This window comes from Dromiciops gliroides, chromosome 2 (genome assembly GCF_019393635.1).
Source record: "Dromiciops gliroides isolate mDroGli1 chromosome 2, mDroGli1.pri, whole genome shotgun sequence".
NCBI lineage: Eukaryota > Metazoa > Chordata > Mammalia > Microbiotheria > Microbiotheriidae > Dromiciops > Dromiciops gliroides.
This window is the reverse complement of record NC_057862.1, coordinates 215,737,327-215,746,594: the sequence shown is the minus strand read 5'-3', so window position 1 is coordinate 215,746,594 and position 9,268 is coordinate 215,737,327. Positions and strand designations below refer to the sequence as shown.

General features: G+C 35.3%; 1 pseudogene; it reads right to left on the bottom strand.

Moving 5' to 3' along the window:
* Positions 1–8,685: 8,685 nt before the first annotated feature.
* Positions 8,686–9,035, bottom strand: LOC122740229 (annotated as a pseudogene).
* Between the last annotated feature and the right edge of the window lie 233 nt (positions 9,036–9,268).

Below are 9,268 nucleotides of genomic sequence, written 5' to 3'. Positions count from 1 at the left end.
CCAGGAGAACATTGTGCACAGTGACAGGTAAATATTGTTTGATGAAGAACTGTGAATGACTTAACTATTCTCAGCAATTCAATGATCCAAGACAATCCCAAAGGACTATTGATGAAACATACTATCCACCTCTAAAGAAAGAACTGATATTGATGGAACAGACTGAAGTATGCTGTTTTTCACTTTCTTTCATTTTTTCTTTTATTCAAGTTTTCTTATACAAAATTACTAATGTGGTAATGTTTTATATAATTGCACATGTATAACCTATATCTGATTGCTTACCACCTCAGGGAGGGGAAAAGGGAGAGAGGAAAGGAGGAACAAAATTTGGAATTCAAAACTTTAAATAAAAATGTTTATTATTTTTTTAAAAAGTAATTTTGGAGAGAGGCACTAGAACCTAATGGGGAGCAGACAAGGTCCCATGGAGAAGGGGGCACTTAAGCTGAGCTTTGAAAATAGAGATTCTAACAGGCAGAAGTGAGGAAAGGGTGCATTCCAGGCATGAGGCCTGTGGGAAAATGTGGAGGCAGGAGATGGACTGTTATATATGGGTCAGGGGGTGTAGGCCGGCATGTCTGGATCATCAAGTGCATGAAGGGAAATAATGCATACTAAACCCAGAGAGGTAGGTTGGAGCTAGGTTGTGAAGAACTTTGAACATATAAGCAGATGAGTTTATCTTTGATCCAAGAGGTAATGGAAAGCCACTGGAATGTACTGAATAAAGGAATGGAATGGTCAGAACTAGGTTTTAAGAATATCAAACTGGCAGCTGTGTCCATGATCTGTTGGATAGGAGAGAAACTTGAAACAAGGACATGAATTAGGAGGTTAAGTGATAAGGGTCTGAACAAAGTTGTTTTTCTGACTGAAAAGAAGTGTGTAATTTAAGATTCTAAATGTGGATTCTAATCTGTTCCCCCAGTTTTGGGGGAAACTGACTAAAATCACTGATAAAACGAGTTTAGGTTTTTAAGGGTTTATTGAAAAATAGAAAGAAAAAGATTGAGAACAGAATTCCAACAGCCTGGCATTCCTATCTTTCCTCAAATTTCCTGTGAAGTCCTCTGCCACCACCACCACCATCAAGTCAGGAACCCAAAAGAGTGAGAGCTCTCCATGCAGGCTCCCTTTCCTCCTTCCTGTCTCCTCCCAGAAAATAGGAGGCTCCTCAAGTTGATTGGCTGGTAGCCTTGATAAGCAGCACCCATGAGCAAACGTCATTTCTTGACGCCAAGGAAAAGTCGCATGGCCTTGCCCTCTGAGGCATTTTCCTCATGGCAGAGCTTTCCCACAGCAAGTCTCCAGTAGGTGGCATCATTCCAATCATTACAGAAGTAAATTATATATATATGTGTGTGTGTGTATATATACATATATATATATGTATGAGATATATGAGGGTAGCAATTACAAGATTTAAGAATGGATTAGATATGTGGTGTCAATGAGAGTGAGAGTGAGGAGTTAAGAATAATACAAAGAGGGGCAGCTAGGTGGTGCAGTGGATAGAGCACTGGCCCTGGATTCAGGAGGACCTGAGTTCAAATCTGGCCTCAGATACTTAACACTTACTAGCTGTGTGGGCAAGTCACTTAACCCCAATTGCCTCACCAAAAAAAAAAAAAAAAGAATAATACAAAGGTTTCAGATTTGGGTAGCTGGGAGGATGGTATGGTGTCCTTAACAGTAATAGGAAAACTCAGGAGAGGGGAAAATTTAAGGAAAAAGATGAGTTCTGTTTGAAACATCCTGTTTGAAATAACCAATAGTCAGCCTTAGTTCTGGCTCAAAAGTCAATTCAAAGTATTTTTGTCACTACATAGTAGTCCTTCCATTATCATTCAGCCAGCATTTCCAAGTAATAATGCTGCCCACACTCCCAATGACTAAAGTCTTATTGTCCAGTCCCACCTCCCATACTGCACCTTCCCCCACCAACAACATAAAGATGGTTCTCAGGGAAAGAAAAGATACAGAAAGAAATCTAGGAGAAGTAAAAGCAAAAAGAAATAAATTTACATATATATACATAGATCTATATATACACATACATATACACACATATATATACATACACATATGTCATATATGTTATTTATCTATTTTTTATAATACATCTTAAGATTTTGAGTTCCCAATTCTCTCCCCTCTCTCTTGCCCCTTCCCCCATCCACTGAGAAGGCAAGCAATATTATCAATTATGCAGGTGAAGTCACGCAAAACATATTTCCACATTCGCCATGTTGCAAATAAATAAATAAACAAAAGAAGAAAAACAAAGTGAAAAAAACATGCTTCAATCCTCACTCTGGGGGTGGATAGCATTTTTCAACATGAGTTCTTTGGAATTGTATCAGTTCATGTAAGTATTTCCAGATTTTTCTAAAACCATACCCTTCCTTCATTTCTTAAAGCATAATAGTATTTCATCACAATTATATACTACAACTTGTTCAGCCATTTCCTAATGGATGAATGTCACTTCAATTTCCAATTCTTTGCCACCATAAAAAGAGCTACTATGAATATTGTGTGTGTGCTTTTTTTCTTTTTCTTTAATCTTACATATATTTTTTAAATTTGTGTAAAAAGGGGGCAGCTAGGTGGCACAATGGATAGAGCACCGGCCCTGGATTCAGGAGGACCTGAGTTCAAATCCAGCCTCAAACACTTGACAACTTACTAGGTGCATGACCCTGGTCAGTCACTTAACCCCAATTGCCTCACCAAAAAATAAATAAGTGAATAAATATTTGTGTAAAAAGAAAGGGATGGATGCAGGAGGTATTTCAAAGTTGGATTCAATAGGACTTGACAACTAACTTCATGTGGCCAGTAAGGTAAAGAGTTAGAGGAAGTTTTGAGCCTGGAAAGATTTTGGTGGCAAGAAATGATACAGTAAAATAGGGAGAATATGAGGGGATGATTGTGGGGGTAATTTGCTGAAGAAGCTGAAGAGGATGGAATCAGTGCTACATTTAGAGGAGTTGGCCTCGGTAAGAAGGATTGTGTTTTCATCAAATACTGGAATAAAGAAAATTACAGGGATGCCGTCACAGGGTTGTGAGAAAAGGGTGAAAGAAAAAGGTCACTAATAACAGCCTCAATTTTCTCACTAAAATAGGAGTCAAAGTCCTCATCTTTAAGGACTGAGGCATTGATAGTGTAGGAGGCTTGAGGAGAGAAGACAAAGTTTGATAATTAGGATAGAGAATTAACCAGGGAAAAATAGGGAAGTTAGGAGGAAGGATTCATTGCACAAAATATTTATTTAAGGTTCTGAAAACCAAAACCTTACTAGCATTAGGCAAAGATCAGTTTTTACTGAAAACTCCTTTAGAGAATTGTAGAAACTTAGAATTGGAATAGAGCTTAAAGCTCATTTAGTTTCGTCTCCTATTGTAGGAATTTCTTTGAGAGCATCTTTGATTCGTGGTCATCTGTCTAGACGATGCTTGGATGCTTCCAGTGACAGAGAGTTGAAGTCCACTTCAAAACAAAACATTTCTAATGGTTACAGTTCTTCCTTATGTGACTTGTTACATGGAAATTTATATAAGTAATTGGCTCAGAATTTAGAGTTTGAGACAGCCTGTTACCTTTTCCTTACCTTAGCACCTCTCTAAAAAGAAACATGTTAATTGTGTATATCAGTGAAAGGTATAGATTTGATGGCAACTTTATTTTTGGTTTCACAGTCACTAGAATATTCCAGTTGTAAGAGTGAAAATGAAGTAATCTAAAGCTAAAGTTGAGAACTCAATATGTAGTTATAAATTTATGTTTCAATATATAATTTTAAAGTTAAGACCCTTCTTAAAGATAAAGTTTCAGTCTCAAAGAAGCATTTAAGAGCTATATCTTTAATAGTATCTTTCACAACCTGGAAAAAAAAAAACCTATTTTTTTTTCTACTTGTATTTATTTATTTAGTGACTTTTCTGTTGTTGGCTTGTCATATGTTTCATAGGATTTAGAACTAAAAGGGATCTTGGAGATCATCCAGTCCAACCCTCTCTTTTCACTATAGATGTCTGTGTGTGTTCCAGGGAGTCCTCCCACCGAATAAAGAATACTTTTGAGAGAGAGAGAGAGAGAGAGAGAGAGAGAGAAGGAAAAAAATCCAACAAAACCAATCAAAACATCAAAAAAAAAAAGCAATCTTCCAAATTCATAGACTTTCCACCACTGCAAAAGAATAGAAGTAGATATCTTCTCTGGGGTCATGCTTGATCTTTGTAATTTCATAACATTCGCTTTCGATTGTTTTGTAGTTGTTCTTTCTATTTAACATTGCTGTAGGCATTGTGTATATTGTTTTCTTGGCTCTGCTTATTTTATTCTGTATCAGTTCAAGTAAGTCTTTCCACATTTCTCTGTATTCATCGTATTCATTATTTCTTAAAGCACAATAATATTCTCTGATTTTAATGTATCACAATTTGTTTGGCCACTCTCTATTTGATAGACATTTATTTTGTTTCCGATTCTTTGCTGCCACAAAAAGTGCTGCTAAAAATATTGTGGACTTTTTACTAATGACCTCCTTAGGGTATATGCCTAGGACTAGAATCTGTGTCAAAGGGTATGATCATTTTAGTCACTTTATTTGTGTTATTCCAAATTGTTCAGCAAGGTGGTTGTTTTAATTCACAGTTCTGCTAACAATTCTATAGTGTTCCTATCTTCTGTAAAGAATTAATTGTTATTTGAGGTTTTTATGACCCCATTTTTTGGGTAGAATTAAAAAAAACACACCTCAGGGCTTAATTTTATTATTATTATTTGTGGGTTTGTTGTTGTTGTTGTTGTTCTTGTGGGGCAATTAGGGTTAAATGACTTGCCCAAGGTCACACAGCTAGTAAGTGTCAAGTGTCTGAGGCCAGATTTGAACTCAGGACCTCCTGAATCCAGGACCAGTGCTTTATCCACTGTGCCACCTAGCTGCCCCCCACCCCCAGCTTAATTTTAAAGGGATAACATTTTAAGAGTAAAAACAAGTATGTTACTATAGAATTTTTAAAAATTAAAATTGAACACAAAATGCCTCTTCCCCCTCCCTGGAAATTTTGACTGGACTTTTTGAATCAGATTTTATTTTTTATGTTTATAAAAGTATACTTATGACTGTTTAAAATGTCTTAAAATTCTGGGCATAAGTACAAAATCCAAAAATATATAACTAAAACAAACAGCATAACATAGAGTCATTACAGTCATCCAATAAGAACACACAATTCACTTGGATAGGCCAAACTTGAAAAATAGTGTTTTACTGTGTCCTTAAAGTCAGTAAACTAGGACTTGATCTGACCAAAAGGGAGAAAGAATGCAAAAAAAAAAAAGTTTTGATAATTATTAGCAGAAGTATTAACTTAAAAGAAGGTATAAGAAAGAAGAGTAATCTTAGACAATTTTTATATCTAGCACTAAAAGAAGCTTTGTTCAACTAAAATGGTGGGGCTAATACTCACCTTTGATAGACTTCTTTATGATAGACATAGTTTGCTCCATGCTTGGTACAGATTCAGTGATTAAATCTGAGCCTAATGATTAGCTATAATATACCATGTAGATCTTAGCCAAATATAGATGCTTCTTATTGGATCTAAAATAATCAAGTCTCAACTCATAAAGATATTAATAATGAAAATCAATTCAATCGTTTAATTGTGCTGAAATCAATTGGTAAGGAGTAAGTACTGTAACAAGTTATACAGCATGTTTCTTGGAATCAATATCCTTTTAAGTGTCTGAGTTACTATTTTTACCACAGATTACATATCTTCATGGTTATTAAAAGTAATCTTTAGGGGGCAGCTAGATGGCGCAGTGGATAAAGCATTGGCCCTGGATTCAGGAGAACCTGAGTTCAAATTTGGCCTCAGACACTTGAGGTCACTATGTGACCTTGGGCAAATCACTTAACCCTCATTGCCCCACAAATTTAAAAAAAAAAGAGTAATCCTTAGATTTCATGGAACTTGTCTAAATTGGAATTTAGAAAGGAATAAACAAATTTGTATTTGTATCTTTTTAAATCCATAAATTTGGACAGAGAGGAACCCTATCCAACAAATCACCAGGGAATATTCATTTTATTGTCTTTTTTTGTTGTTGTGGGAGAAAAAATAGCCATCCTCTTTTTAAGATGTGAAAAAATTTCCCATTATTTAAGTCCACAAACTAAGCTCCATGCTTAAAACTTCAGCTTGTCTTTTGAGGCCTTTTCTGTGACAGAAGGTAAACACTAATGCATATTGGCAGGGAAACTGAGGGACTGAATTCTATGAACACATCCTAATTGCATCAGAAAACCAGATATCCTCATCATTATTCAGCTTTATTAAAAGGAAAAAGGAAAAGACTTATATTTTATAACAATGGATGAGTAGGTGATCATATCCTTCATAAATGATGTATGATCTGGGAGTAGCTAGGTGACACAGTGGATAAAGCACCAGCTCTGGATTCAGGAGGACCTGAGTTCAAATCTGGCCTCAGACACTTGACACTTAACTAGCTGTGTGACCCTGGGCAAGTCACCTAATCCTCATTGCCCCACAAAAACAAAAACAAAATAAATGATGTATGATCACAATTACCATGCAATCACTTAAAAGAAATGTTCACTTTTTGTTCTAAACTATTTCAAAGGAAAAAAAATTATGGATTTTCATTTTGAAAAGGAAATGTTCACTTCCTAGTGATTATTGGCAACAATAAGCTTAAGGGAAAATTTGAGGGGAAAAGTTTCCAAAATTTACTTTTAATAGTCAAAGTAACAGATTACTCTAAAGAGAAAAAAATAAAAAAATTTCAACAACAGGAGAAAAAATTTAAAAAGGAAAATCCCATTGAAAGTAAAATATAAAATAAAAGCAGATATTCTCAACACATACAAATATTGTCTACATAAGCAAATGTATCATTTTTTGGTAGTGTCATTTAGGATCCATCAGATGGAAGGAATACATTTCTTCATAATGCAACTAAAGTATATACTAATTGTTCTAAAATGGAAAATATGCAGCATTGCTATATGGCTAACAAGAGAATCATAAAACAACTGTCAGATGAGGATAAAAATGTATTTAAGAAGCATCATGGTTAATGTGTAGAAAACCAACCTCAGAGTCAGGAAGACCTTGAAGTCCAAGTCCTGACTCTAAGATAAAATAACTATTACTTCTCAGTGTGCCCAGGCATCTCTCTAAGACTATAAGTTTCAGAACAGTTGTGAAGCTGGATCTATATTGGTAGAAAGAGTTTCCTTACCCTGAGTCCTCTATACAAATTAAATCATGGGCTCAGACTTTTAAAAAAATTAGGAACTAATGAATATATGCTAATATATGTTCATTAATATACCTTATACTTGATATTTAGTGTCATACAATCAATCAAAGGGGTGTAAGGGCCCAATTCAATATGAGGAAAGTTAATTGGGTGGCTCACCATAATATTGGGGTAAGGAAGGAGATTAACAGCCTCTTTCAAAAACCAAACAGGGTTTATTAACAAGAACATATTTAAAACACAAGTAAGGTTAGGAGAACTAGGGACAAAGGAAAAAGGGAATAAGGGAAGGAAAATAATATGACCTGAAATCACATCAACTGGACTCAGCTGTTCTCAAAGAGCAAAACAGCTGTGCCCCATCTCTCTCCCTCTCACATGCCAGAATGGAGAATCTCTACCTTTTTTCTTCCCAGAAAACACCCTCTCTCACAGGAAACAGGGTGGTCACACACACACAGCCCCAAGCTAATTGTCTGGCAGCCCTGATTGACAGAATCAACAGGTGGCTGTACAAATGCCAGCCACCCCAGTTTCCAGACGCTGAAGGTCACCTTACTACCCTCACCAGGCTTCTAATCATTATAATTAGGCCAGACCCACATAGGCCGGCCGGGGCATGTGCTGGGGCTTAACTTTAGCCAAAGATGGGGTCAGAGAAACCTCAAATCACAATTAATTCTTTTTTTTTAAATTAATAAAGTATTTTATTTTTTTTCCCATTACATGTAAAGATAGTTCTCAACTTTTGTTTATACAAGCTTTCCAATTTCAGATTTTTCTCCCTCCCTCCCCTCCCTCTGCCCTCCCCTAGACAGTAGGTAATCTGACATAGGTTTTATTTATATATATATATATATATAATCTGACATAGGTTTTATATATATATATTATATATATATAATCTGACATAGGTTTTATATATATACATATATATGTACATACATAATAACATTAAACATATTTCTGCATTAGTCATGTTATAAGAGAAAAATCAGAGCAATGACAAAAAACCTCAAAATAGAAAAACATCAGCACCAAAAACAAAAGAATTAGTATGGTTCATTCAGCATCTATACTCCACAGTTCTTTTTTTTTTTTTCCTGGATTTGGAGATCCTCTTCTATCATGAGTTCCCTGGAACTCTTCTGTACCATTGCATTGGTGAGAAGAATATAGTCCATCACAGTAGATCAACACTCAATGTTGATGATACTGTATACAATGTTCTTCTGGTTCTGCTCATCTCACTCACAATTAATTCTTTACAGGGGTGCTTTAGAAAGTTGGAAGAAAATGACATTCTTTTGGAGGAACTAAAAGTCAGGAATTTCAAAAGTACAGAATAAATATGTATATCATTGTGCTATATGTTCTTTATAAACCCAACTTGGCCCTTCTCCATTGTCACCTATTTGAGTTGTTCTTGATCTTATTGCCAGTTTTTAGTCAAATCCTCTAAGGAATGTCTTCTTAAAACTTTTTCCACTCACGACCCCTTTTTGCTCAAGAAATTTTTACATGACTCCAGGGATACAGGTATATAAAATAGGTATGCATAACCTTTTGCTATTGCCAAATTTTTCACCACCCCCACATTCAGTTCCATGACCTCATTTAGGGTCACAACCCACAGTTTAAGAAGCTTTGCTCTAAGGAATGGGATGATTTTGCTTCTACTTCTTTGTGAGGAATTTCTTAATTCTGAAATTCTTATGGAAGGACATGATAAGGAGATGACAACTGAGCTTTGACCACAACAGCAGTTTAGGTGAAAAAAAAGGGCTTAACTAAAATTTCTAAGAAAAAGCATTCAGAATGTTAAAGAAAAAAAATTCCAGTCCTCTTTCATAAGGGAAAATAGCACAAGTAATTATAAAATAGTTCAGAGCAAGTGGAACTTGAAAAGGTTATAACAATTTTAAAATTATTTCACAGTAGCATAAAAAAGAAGTAGTAA